General features: G+C 40.3%; 1 non-coding gene across 1 annotated transcript; it reads left to right on the top strand.

Annotated features, from left to right (window-relative positions):
• The first annotated feature begins 1,750 nt into the window (after positions 1 to 1,750).
• On the top strand, positions 1,751 to 1,822 carry trnaq-cug (transfer RNA glutamine (anticodon CUG)). Its single transcript has one exon. It is a non-coding gene; the product is annotated as a tRNA-Gln (tRNA).
• Positions 1,823 to 13,430: the final 11,608 nt, after the last annotated feature.

Raw genomic sequence — 13,430 nt, 5'->3', positions numbered from 1 at the left:
GTGGGTGGGGACAAGTCGCCATCTAATCGCAGGGGTCTGGGGTTTAATTCCTGAAAAAGCTCAAATTAAACATTTGTGTTAATAAAAGTGCGGTTACATATTGTCTCACCAAATGAAATACCAACTTTTTTGAAAATTTGGTTATGCACAACTCTGGGCTACTTAGTCTAGTAGTATGATTCTCGCTTTGGGTGCGAGAGGTCTCGTAATCCATTCCAGGACAATCCTTCAATAGTGATTTCAAACTCTAAGCTCAATTTTCCAAACTGCATACTGGACTCTGAATCCAGTGATCCAAGTTCAAATCTTCGTGCGACCTCCATTTGACTTCCTTTTTGCAAGCCCTGGAGTTTGTAATTATTCTATTCAATCACGACTTTTTACCTGACTGTTTTAAAGTCATTCCATTTGTAACGTGAGACTTGGTCTTAACGTTTACCTCAATTTTCCAAACAATAGACACCCAAGGGATCAATGAAAATGTATAAAATCAGGTACAGTTGTACCTATACTCTAATTGTTTTAGGACAGAGCTTGTAACCCTTATGTAACCTATACGTGCTACAAAGCAATGCACTAAATATATTTATGGGATGTTATGGGCTAGGAACAGAAGACTAGTTTCAACTCGTAGAGAGAGGCAGAGCTTGAATTGTGGTTTGGTTGACACCGTGTATTAGAGAATTAGTGATGGACAGCAGATATATACACACACAATGAGTTGAATGGCCATTCAACATGAAAGTAATTTAAAGAGAAAAACACAAGTACTATATACATATATACAATTCCATTTAACTATTCAGTGTCTCTGGATCTTGTTTAAATCTCAGTTCAGATAGTTGCTCTTGGGGGAAAAAGGATGGCAGTACAGTCCATGTGCTGCAGGTAAAGTGACAATTGTAAAGGGTCGGCTCGAGAGCCTCCTACCAGCCCAGACAGAGCAGGTGGTGAGGTTCCTGGCTGGAATCTTCCAAACTTGATCCTTGGACTAGGTGATTATTTTCCTTAGCTCAACATCAAAAAGAGAAGCCTGGCCAATTCATCTTCTACAGTTAAACACAGCTTAATGACAGAGAATCTTGCGCTGGAAGTCGGCTCTCGAGCAGAAATGTAATCGAACTCATGTCCTGTCTCCTGGCTACTTCCTGCTACCGGCTTATAAACACCACCAATTGGACCGCGGCGGTCACGTGACAAGGGAGGAGTGCGCCGAGTTGCCAAAGATTAAGTACAGCAAGAGCATACCAGTTACTTCCGGCTACCGGTATATGCCTAAAGCTGATTGGACTGTGGCGGTCACGTGACTAGGAAGTGCACAAAGAGTAATAGCAAGACAAGAGCTTAATAGTCTCCGCAAATGTATTTGACACCTGCGTTACACTTAGTTCTTTTTTGCAAGAAAACAGCCATACTTTTAAATTAGTGGTATAAGTAAATTATACTAACCTAGTTTTAGATTGTGTTCCCTGTTAAAATCTCATAGTTAATGAGCATTTATGTTTTAAACGCAATTTTTGGGGCTTGTTGGTCTACTCATAAGATTCTCATTTTGGGTGAGAGACTCCCTGGTTCAATTCTCGAGTATACCTTTTTGTTTATCATGCATGAATTTTTCCATTTGTCAACAGTAAAAAAAAAATTTCATTAATGACTTTTGATTTAATTTTAAACTTTAACCTGTATTTTTCTTACGGCACACACTTAATGAATCAAATAAAATATCAGATGTTTTTCACACATATATGCAGGTTCCATGGTGTAATGGTTAACACACTGGACTCTGAATCCAGTGATCCAAGATCAAATCTTGGTGGAACCTCCTTATGAGACCTGTTTGACTTACTTTTTGCAAGCTTTGGTGTTTGTAATTCGTTTATTCAATCATGACTTTTTACCTCACACAGACAGTTGTAAAGTTGTTTCATTTGTGACGTGAGACTTGATCTTAAAGTTTACTTAAATGTTCCAAAATGCACACACTCAAGGGATCAATGAAAATCCATAAAGTCAAGTAGAGTGGTACCTCAATTTACGAGCTCTATTTGTTTTAGGACAGAGCTTGTAACCCTTAGTTCCGTTTTGCATGAAAATAGCGATACCTTTAAATTAGTGGTAAAAGTGCTATTTACTAACCCAGTTTGAGATTGTGTTCCCTGTTGAAACCTCACAATTCATGAGATTGTTTGTTGAAACATAATTATTTGGGGCTTGGTGGTCTGGTCGTATGATTCTCGCTTAGGTTGCAAGACAAGCTCTAAACAGTGACTTTAACTCTTAGCTCAATTTTCCAAACTACACACACTCAAGGGATTAATGAAAATGTATAAAATCAAGTACAGTGGTCCCTATACTCTAATTGTTTTAGGACAAAGCTTATAACTCTTAGTTCTTTTTTTTGCATTAAAATAGCCGTACCTTTAAATTACTGGTAAAAGTAAAATATACTAACCCAGTTTAAGAAAGTGTTCCCTGTTGAAATCTCACAATGGACCTGTTCGAGGAATCAGTGGTCTTGTTCTCGCCAGACTCTCATTGGACGAGTCAAAGGTCATCAGGTATAAACACACTGAGAAAATGGTTTCCTTATTATCGAGTGGTGTTGATTTGGAAGCTAATGTCTACTTTTAATGTTTTTTGCGATGGAGTGTTGACTCCTTGAAAGCCCATTTGCATCGTTGTGGATTCAATGCATCCCGAAATAAAAAAGATCTTGCTGCGTGGGAAATAGGAGTCCAAGAGGTGAAGGAGGAAAAGCTGAGGACTACCAAAAAGTAAAAGATACTGGTAACGTTTTGCCTGACCCTCTCTTTATTTCTGACGGTTGGGTATAAGAAAATGATGGCATGAAGCTCTGGCCGCCTCACATGTACTTTGATATAGGCATGTACCTTGGTGTTACACACATAGAATAGAATAGAATAGAATAAAATATAGTTTTATTGTCATTATTGCAGTGAACAGGTTCAAAGAACAACAAAATTGTAACAGATACCCTAAGGCAGTGGTCCCCAACCTTTTTGTATCCGCGGACCGGTCAACGCTTAATAATTTGTCCCGCGGCCCGGGGGGGTGTCCTTTTTTTTTCTTTTTTTTTCTTTTCTTCTTTGTCATGAAAAAGGGAGTATTTTGTGGTTGGTGCACTATTTGTAAGTGTGTATTGTGTTTTTATGTTGATTTAATTAAAAAAATATATATATATATTTTTTTTAATAAAAAATTCTTCTGCGGCCCGGAACCAATCGGGCCACGGCCCGGTGGTTGGGGACCACTGCCCTAAGGTGCATATACAATATGGTAATATAAATAGTAAAAAAAAAGATAGAAATAAGATATATATATGTATATATATATATATATATATATATATATATATATATATATATATATATATATATATATATATATATATACACACACACACACACACATACATGTAACATTATTGCACGTTATAGTCCGAAAAAAAAATAAAAATGAAAAGACATGACACATGAGGACATGATGGACATATTGTGCTCACTCAGTGCCTGTTTAATGCACTATGGCTCTTGGGTAAAAGCTGTTTTTTAGTCTATTTGTGCCAGCTTTTAGCACCCTATAGCGTCTGCCCGAGGGTAGCAGTTCTAGGTGGCAGTGCCCGGGGTGGAATGGGTCTTTCAGGATGCTCTGTGCTTTCCTGAGACAGCGTGAGCTGTACAGGTCAGCCAGGGAGGGGAGGGGGCATCCAATGATCTTCATGGCGGTCTTTATGACCCTCTGGGGCGCCGTTCTCTCTGCGGCCGTGCAGCTGCCGAACCACACGCAGATTCAGTAGGTCAGGATGGTCTCAATGGAGCACCAGTAGAAGGACACCAGCAGTTCCTGAGAGAGGTGGTTGTTCCTGCATATTCTCTGGAAGTGCAGTCTCTGGTGTGCCTTCTTGATGGTATCCATGGTGTTGGTGCTCCAGGATAGGTCGTCGGCCAGGTGGACTCCCAGGAAGCGGAAGTTGGAGACCCTCTCCACGCAGTCACCGCTGATGATCAGGGGCAGGATGTCCGTTTTATTCCTCCTGAAGTCTATGATCAGCTCATTGGTCTTGGAGGTGTTCAGGGCCAGGTTGTTGACTGCACCAATCCGACAGCTTCTCCACCTCGTCCCGATATGCAGCCTCATCTCCCTCCGAGATGAGCCCCACTACGGTGGTGTCATCCGCAAATTTGATGATGGAGTTGCTGGAGTGGGCAGGTGTGCAGTCATTTGTGTAGATGGAGTAGAGAAGGGGGCTCAGCACGCAGCCTTGTGGAGAGTCGGTGCTGAGGTACAGGCTCAATGACATGCGGCGACCCAACTGCACCCTCTTGGGGCAGTTGAATAAGAAGTCCTTAATCCACATGCAGATGGAGTTCGATAGACCCAGGTCTGACAGTTTGGACACCAGTCTCTCAGGTACAATGGTGTTAAATGCCGAACTATAATTCACAAAAAGCAGCCGCACGTAGCTCACCCCCGTTTCCAGGTGACCCAGGGAGGAGTGTAGGGCTGTGGCGATGGCGTCCTCTGTGGACCTGTTGGCTCTGTAGGCAAACTGGTGTGGGTCAAGCTCGGGAGGGAGGACTGAGGTAATATGGGTCCGTACCAGCTTCTCGAAGCACTTCATAGCTATAGGTGTCAGTGCAACTGGACGGTAGTCATTCAGGCAGCTGACTGAGTTCTTCTTTGGCACTGGGATTATTGTGGAGGTCTTCAGGCATGATGTGATGACGGCCTGAGAAAGGGACTGGGTGAAGATCTTAGTAAATACTCCGGCCAGCTGGTCTACACAGTCCCTCAGTACCTGTCCCGGGACCCCATCTGGGGCTGTAGCCTTCTTTGGGTTCACTGCCCTCAGCGTGCGTCTCACCTCATGCTCTTCCAGTATAAGGGTGCAGCTGCTATGGGTTTTAGGTGGGGGTGTTGTGACGGCTGCAGGTGTTTTTCTCTCGAATCGGGCGAAGAAGCTGTTTAACTCCCCCGCTTGAGAGGCGTCGCTGTCAGCCGACGGGTTACTGTGTCTGAAGTTGGTCATGTGTTTTACTTTGGCCTAAATTAAATATTTTTAATCATAAAAATGGCTAAATGACAACTACAAATATCAACACTGCAGTAGGATTGGTAACTAAAAGGAAACCAAACTAGTCAGAACGCACTGTAAGGCTCAGCCTTACAGTGTAAATGTGACTAGAGCGTGTTCATTTATGTCTTGAAGGGTCTCAAATGTTCAAAAATATATTTAGAAGATCATAGAAGAGCTTTTTATGCTTGAGCTATGAACATATTTGATCTATAATGAATGATTCTTATTTCCCACTTCACCAAAATTTAATTATTTCTGTAACCTTTTTATTGTGTATGAAATTCCGACTGTAACATTGCATTTGTGCTCAAATATTGTTTTGTTTTTTTAAGTTTATTTATATTGAGCAAGCGAGTAAATAAAATCAATGAATACGTATGCCTATGTATGTATATATATATATATATATATATATATATATATATATATATATATATATATATACATATATATATAAATATATAGTATATAGTGCTGTCTAATTATTATGATTTTTTTAAATCAGAATAATCACATTTTACATTGTGTATTTATCATAATCAAGCACATAATACTCACTTCTATTATATATACAAACCTAAAAAAATATCCCAATTTATGAGCACAAAAGCCATTTTATAGTCAGAAAATCATACAGGAAAATGTTTGAATTGCACTTCATTTATTTGTTTTAGACTTTTATCCAAATGACTGTCTGGGTTTATTTTGAACACATTTTTAACCAGTGAAGACACGAGTTAGAATCCCTCACTCATCTTTTCTCTGACATATGCATTGACCGTACACAAAAATTCACATTGTAGGAATTTTAAATAATTTATTTGTAAATGATGGTGGAAAATAAGTATTTGGTCAACCATTCAAAGCTCTCACTGATGGAAGGAGGTTTTGGCTCAAAATCTCACGATAAATGGCCCCATTCATTCTTTCCTTAACACGGATCAGTTGTCCTGTGCCCCTTAGCAGAAAAACAGCCCTAAAGCATGATGACCACAGTAGGTATGGTGCTCTTGGGATGCAACTCAGTATTCTTCTTCCTTCAAACAAGACAAGTTGAGTTTGTACCAAAAAATTCCATTTTTGTTTCATCTGACCACATGACATTCTCCCAATCCTCTGCTGTATCATCAATGTGTCCATTTTGATATAAACTCAACTAGTCGTGTTTGGAGTAAGAAGAATACTGAGTTGCATCCCAAGAACACCATACCTTCTGTGAAGTATGGGGGTGGAAACATCATGCTTTGGGGCTGTTTTTCTGCTAAGGGGACAGGACGATTGATCCGAGTTAAGGAAAGAATGAATGGGGCCATGTATCGTGAGATTTTGAGCCAAAACCTCCTTCCATCAGTGAGAGCTTTGAATGGTTGACCAAATACTTATTTTCCACCATAATTTACAAATAAATTGTTTAAAATTTATACAATGTGAATTCTTGTCTCACTTGAAGTGTACCTATGATGAAAATTACAGACCTCTGCCATCATTTTAAGTGGGAGAATTTGCACAATCGGTGGCTGACTAAATACGTTTTTGCCCCACTGTGTGTATATATATATATATATATATATATATTTATATATATATATATATATATATATATATATATACATATATACCTGTATATATATATATATATATATATATATATATATATATATATATATATATATATATATATATATATATATATATATATACATATATACCTGTGTATATATACATATATATATATATATATACATATATATGTATACATATATATGTATATATATATATATACATATATATATATGTATACAAACCCATTTCCATATGAGTTGGGAAATTGTGTTAGATGTAAAAATAAATGGAATACAATGATTTCAATATCATTTTCAATCCATTTTCAGTTGAATATGCTACAAAGACAACATATGTGATGTTTAAACTGATAAACATTTTTTTTTTGCAAATAATCATTTACTTTAGTATTTGATGCCACCAACACGTGAAAAAGAAGTTGGGAAAGGTGGCAATAAATACTGATAAAGTTGAGGAATGCTCATCAAACACTTATTTGGAAAATCCCAAAGGTGTGCAGGCTAATTGGGAACAGGTGGGTGCCATAATTGGGTATAAAAGCGGCTTCCATGAAATGCTAAGTAATTCACAAACAAGGATGGGGCGAGGGTCACCAATTTGTAAGCAAATTGTCTAACAATTTCAGAACAACATTTCTCAACGAGCTATTGTAAGGAATTTAGGGATTTTACCATCTACGGTCCGTAAAATCATCAAACGGTTCAGAGAATCTGGAGAAATCACTGCACGTAAGCGATGATATTACGGACTTGTGACCCTCAGGCGGTACTGCATCATACACTGACATTTACATGTGTAAGGGATATCACCACATGGGCTCAGGAACACTTTATAAACCACTGTCAGTAACTACAGTTGGTCGCTACATCTGTAAGTGCAAGTTAAAACTCTGCTATGCAAAGCAAAACCCATTTATCAACAACACAGCGGAACGCCGCCGGCTTCACTTGGCAAGAGCTCATCTAAGATGGACTGATGCAAAGTGGAAAAGTGTTCTGTGGTCTGACGAGTCCACATTTCAAATTATATTTGGAAACTGTGGACATGGTGTCCTCCGGAACAAAGAGGAACATATCAATCCCGATTGTTATAGGCGCAAAGTTCAAAAGCCAGCATTTGTGATGGTATGGGGGTGTATTAGTGCCCAAGGCATGGATAACTTACAGATTTGTGACGGCACCATTAGTGCTGAATGGTCCATACAGGTTTTGGAGCAACATATGTTGTCATCCAAACAACGTTATCATGGACGCCCCTGCTTATTTCAGCAAAACAATGCCAAGCCACGTGGTACAACAGCGTGGCTTGGTAGTAAAAGAGTCCGGGTACTTTCCTGGCCAGCCTCCAGTCCAGACCTGTCTCCCATGGAAAATGTGTGGCGCATTATGAAGCGTAAAATACGACAAGACCGCAGACTGTTGAACAACTTAAGCTGTACATCAAGCAAGCACGATAAAGAATTCCACTTTCAAAGCTTCAACAATTAGTTTCCTCAGTTCCCAAATGTTTATTGGGTGTTGTTAAAAGAAAAGGTGATGTAACAAAGTGGTGAACACGCCCTTTCCCAACTACTTTGGCGCGTGTTGCAGCCATGAAATTCTAAGTCAATTATTATTTGCAAAAAAAAATAAAAGTTTATTGAGTTTGAACATCAAATATCTTGTCTTTGTAGTGCATTCAATTGAATATGGGTTGAAAAGGATTTGTAAATCATTGTATTCCGTTTATATTTACATCCAACACAATTTCCCAACTCATATGGAAACGGGGTTTGCCATCCATCATCCATCATCTTCCGCTTATCCGAGGTCGGGTCGCGGGGGCAACAGCCTAAGCAGGGAAACCCAGACTTCCCTCTCCCCAGCCACTTCGTCTAGCTCTTCCCGGGGGATCCCGAGGCGTTCCCAGGCCAGCCGGGAGACATAGTCTTCCCAACGTGTCCTGGGTCTTCCCCGTGGCCTCCTACCGGTTGGACGTGCCCTAAACACCTCCCTAGGGAGGCGTTCGGGTGGCATCCTGACCAGATGCCCGAACCACCTCATCTGGCTCCTCTCGATGTGAAGGAGCAGCGGCTTTACTTTGAGTTCCTCCCGGATGGCAGAGCTTCTCACCCTATCTCTAAGGGAGAGCCCCGCCACACGGCGGAGGAAACTCATTTCGGCCGCTTGTACCCGTGATCTTATCCTTTCGGTCATGACCCAAAGCTCATGACCATAGGTGAGGATGGGAACGTAGATCGACCGGTAAATTGAGAGCTTTGCCTTCCGGCTCAGCTCCTTCTTCACCACAACGGACCGGTACAACGTCCGCATTACTGAAGACGCCGCACCGATCCGCCTGTCGATCTCCCGATCCACTCTTCCCTCACTCGTGAACAAGACTCCTAGGTACTTGAACTCCTCCACTTGGGGCAGGGTCTCCTCCCCAACCCGGAGATGGCACTCCACCCTTTTCCGGGCGAGAACCATGGACTCGGACTTGGAGGTGCTGATTCTCATTCCGGTCGCTTCACACTCGGCTGCGAACCGATCCAGCGAGAGCTGAAGATCCCGGTCAGATGAAGCCATCAGGACCACATCATCTGCAAAAAGCAGAGACCTAATCCTGCGGTTACCAAACCGGAACCCCTCAACGCCTTGACTGCGCCTAGAAATTCTGTCCATAAAAGTTATGAACAGAATCGTTGACAAAGGACAGCCTTGGCGGAGTCCAACCCTCACTGGAAATGTGTTCGACTTACTGCCGGCAATGCGGACCAAGCTCTGGCACTGATCGTACAGGGAACGGACCGCCACAATAAGACAGTCCGATACCCCATACTCTCTGAGCACTCCCCACAGGACTTCCCGAGGGACACGGTCGAATGCCTTCTCCAAGTCCACAAAGCACATGTAGACTGGTTGGGCAAACTCCCATGCACCCTCAAGAACCCTGCCGAGAGTATAGAGCTGGTCCACAGTTCCACGACCAGGACGAAAACCACACTGTTCCTCCTGAATCCGAGGTTCGACTATCCGACGTAGCCTCCTCTCCAGTACACCTGAATAAACCTTACCGGGAAGGCTGAGGAGGTTTGTATATATAAAAATATCTATTGGTACCGTTCTTTCATCTGACTGCCACTGTACGGCTGTGACTACAGAGCCGAGGCCAGGGGCGTTGCCAGACATATTTCAGTGGGGCACGTGCCCCACTGTTGATCTGCAGTGCCCCAGTAAAAATTTCACCAATAAAAAGAAAAACGCTTCAGAGTTTTAAGTCTACATAACATAGACAACAGCGCACATACTACTTAGTATGGTAATTGATTGCTACTGTATTCACTCCACTAACAATGAGCACACGGCTAATTAATATGGTAATTTATTCACGTGTGGATCGAGACTTCGGTTGAGAGAGAGAGAGAGAGGGATAGAGAGAGAGAAAGAGATAGAGAGAGAGAGAGAGAGAGAGAGAGAGAGAGAGAGAGAGAGAGAGAGAGAGAGAGAGAAAGAGGGGCTCGGAATCACTGCGTGAGGTAGGTGACGTTAGCCAACAACAATTTGTTAATTATATTATTTTGATTTTGATTTGACTCAAACTGTAACTCCTAGATGGATATCAGAAAGTTATTCGCCCGCAGCAGGGAAGAAGCGAGGAATGAGAGATGTAAGTGAAGTCCTAGCTAGCTAGGCAACATCATTGTCTTAAGTTGATGCTAAGTTAGCTAACGTTCTTCTTTGTATCAAGACATTCATTTGCTGTACGAGCTGTCGGGGGAATTTCCAATGAACATGAAACATAATGTTGGTTATTGTCTGCTGGTTCTGCATCAACGATGATTTGGAGTAAGCATGTGTGAGTTGAGTGCTTCTCAAATGGTTTATCTTCAGGAAGAAAAACATTTTTCCATATCATCAAGTCGTGAGCCAATTTTTAAATCATTCAAGTTTATTTCACAGAAAAATAGCACAGTAGACTTGTCTTGTTAATCGGTGCGACTTTGACTAAAATAATCTTGTTTTGTCACCAGAAAAATGGCTACAGCTAAAGCATCTGGTTCTGTTTCCAGAAAAAATAGTAACATTTCTGTATTTGTTTTCAGAAAGATGGCTGAACATATCGGGTTTTGTTGTCCCATTTAGATTTTTTAAAAATATATTTCCATGTCTGTCCTGAGTCCTCCTCCAACTTGTTAGTCGGTTTGCCTTTTGCTAAAATACTCACTAATAGTCACTAAAAAATGGCAAAAAATATCTGGGTTTGTTGCCACAATTTGCTTTTTTTCTCCCTAAGCTTTTTTTTTTCATGCACACATCTGACTGCGACTCACTGAAAATGACACACAATCCACTTTTATGTCACGACCCAGCAGTTGGGAACCACTGGTCAACTGCATAACAGTTACTGTAATATTTCCATGTCTGTCCAGAGTGATTGACCACTTTGCAAAAATGAAAAGGAGACGTTACAGTTTACTTCTCAGAAAATGATTCCCTGAACAGACACACAACAGTTGTTCATTTATTCTACTACTGTGGCTTTATTGTTTTGTGTATATTTTATAGTTTTGTGTATCTGAAATAGGATTAGCCACGTTGCCATAAATGGAAATTAAATAATATAAAAGAACCCAGAGATGTAGGGGTGCTTTATTTTTTTTTTTCTTTTGTAGATGTTAAATTTGCAGATGATTACTGCAATATATATTTCAAAAAGATTCATTGCTCTTCCTTTTTGCTTTTACCAGTAGCAGTTTAGAAGTCTGGAGTAAAAAAGTGCACAAGAAGGTCAAATGCATTAATTAATTTCAGGTGGTTAATCAAAGATCCATACAACATAGTCTGATATGATTTCCTAGTTTAAAGCACTATTTATGTATTTTTTATGATAAATAAGTGCTAAAAATGTTTTTGCTTGCGCGCTTTGCACGCTCACATGAATTATTTGTGCCCCAGGTGTACCCCAGTTCAGTATTAGGTCTAGTGACGCCCCTGGCCGAGGCGCGTGATGTTCAGTGTGTCAGAACGCACACACAAAGTGCATACAAGCAATAACATCTTGGAGAGGAGGCATGGCTAAAAATGACAATGTGGTGAAGTACAATATGGAGGTATTTGGGTTCAAAACTAACAATAAAGGTGACACTTTAAACAAGGAGGCTGCAATTTCCACTTTAAAACACACCTTGCCAAATGTGGCGATTAGTATTACCACCGTTGCTTACCACTTAGGTAAACATTTACATAATAAGCATTGTGATCTCCACAAGGAGTTATAAAGAGTGACAGGTAATAATGTTGTTACACCTGTCCTGCTGTTCAGCTCCGGTGCAGACCGTAGTCGAGGAGCACAGAGCAGACGTTCCTTATCGGGTTGATGTTTTTACCCTTCACTTCACCCGGCAATTGGTCTGCTAAGCTCCACTTTCGGGTCAGAGTGACAAGGCCGCCGATTCGTGACAATCTGGTTGCTTGATTAATAGTTTTGCAGGACACAACTGGACCTGTTCATCACTGTCCTGCACAATGCACACGCTACCTCTCTCTTTTTTTACTCGCCCACTCACTCACTGACGCCATTCAGCCATCACGATGACATTCTCGCAAACTGTACGCTACTCTCATAAGTAAACTAGCTCCTTCTTGTGGACATGTAGATACATAACATGTATGTACATAATATGTAGATACATAACATGTATGTACATAACATGTATGTACATAACATGTAGATACATAATATGTAGATACATAACATGTAGATTTGTAGACACGCACACAGCTGCTTGGCTTGATGCCAAATATTAGCGGAGTCAAAATGACTGAATTTTGTAACAAATTCCAACAATTTGTGTTTTGTCTTTAGCAAATGTGTGTTTTACCTGCTACTTGGCTTATCTGTGTACATTTATCCATAGTTTTTTTTTCACTTACTGACGAGTTCATACTATTTATTTTTTTTAAAAGCACTGACTAGAAGTGGCAACTATGAATCCTGATGTCAATAAAGCTTATTATAGTCTAATCTAATCCTTTTTTATTTTTTTCCCTTGAGTAAGTGCAGTTTGGAAAATTGACAAAAGAGTTTAAAATCAGGTCAAAAGTTTAAAAAAATGACAAGACTTACGACTGTAGGTACGGGGGAAACTAATGACTTAAAACAGGAATTATAAACACAAGTGCTCGTCCATGGCACACACCCTGAAACAGTATTGTTCCACAAATCTCATAAAAGGTGAGATGTAAATAGGATAAACAATCTAAAATTTAATTTTAGTTTTAACCTAAACATGCATAAATGAAACATGGTTCATTTATGAGCTTAGGCCAAAACAACTTGGTAAATTTATTGACCACCGTATTTGGTTTTATCTGATGGATCATCGTTGATCCCTTGAGAGTCTGCTGTTTAGAAGATTGAGGTAAACGTTAAGATGAAGTCTCACGTCACAAATGAAACAATTTTACAACTGTCTGTGTGAGGTAAGAGGTCATCATTGAATAAAGGAATTACAAACACCTGGGCTTGCAAAAAGGAAATCAAATAAGTCATAGGTTTCACAAGGAGGTTCCACTAAGATTTTAACTTGGATCACTGGATTCAGAGTCCAGTGTGCCAACCATTACACCACGGAACCTGCATGAACATGTGTAAAGCTAAGGGATCCAACAGTAAACAAGGTTGGATTTGATTTGATATATATTTTTATGGATCCATAGAGTGTGTGCCGTGAAAAAAATAAAGGTTAAAGTTTAAAATTAACTCG

The sequence above is a fragment of the Nerophis ophidion genome, linkage group LG21 (genome assembly GCF_033978795.1).
Source record: "Nerophis ophidion isolate RoL-2023_Sa linkage group LG21, RoL_Noph_v1.0, whole genome shotgun sequence".
Lineage (NCBI taxonomy): Eukaryota > Metazoa > Chordata > Actinopteri > Syngnathiformes > Syngnathidae > Nerophis > Nerophis ophidion.
Note: the sequence above shows the minus strand (reverse complement) of the source record. Positions and strands in the feature narration are given on the sequence as shown.